Raw genomic sequence first — 387 nt, forward strand, 5'->3', positions numbered from 1 at the left:
GATAGCTTCTGCCCAAACTTTATTTGCACTACCTTTAAATCCATTGTTATACTGCTCATTTTAGCCTAACTTATTATATATATTGATCTGTAAAAATTCTGTTTATAGTAATAGCCATCTGTATATATATTCATAGTACATATTCACCTGTAAAAATACTATTTATAGTAATATCCACCTGTATATTATATTCAGAACATATCCAGCTGTAAATCTTGTTCACAATACTTGTTATTTATATATTATATTCATAGGACAAATCTATCTGTAAAATTCTGTTTATAATAGTATTCATTTCTATATTTATTCAGTACATATCCATGTCCTGCATTTATGAAACCATTATATATCCTGAAATTACTGCTATTGCACTTCTGGTTAGACCTA

General features: G+C 26.9%; 1 protein-coding gene across 3 annotated transcripts in view; it reads right to left on the minus strand.

Moving 5' to 3' along the window:
* Nucleotides 1-387, minus strand: part of smarca2 (SWI/SNF related BAF chromatin remodeling complex subunit ATPase 2) — a 52,914-nt gene that overhangs the window by 48,394 nt on the left and 4,133 nt on the right. The window lies entirely within an intron of this gene.

Source organism: Etheostoma spectabile, chromosome 5 (assembly GCF_008692095.1).
Source record: "Etheostoma spectabile isolate EspeVRDwgs_2016 chromosome 5, UIUC_Espe_1.0, whole genome shotgun sequence".
In the NCBI taxonomy this organism is placed as follows: domain Eukaryota; kingdom Metazoa; phylum Chordata; class Actinopteri; order Perciformes; family Percidae; genus Etheostoma; species Etheostoma spectabile.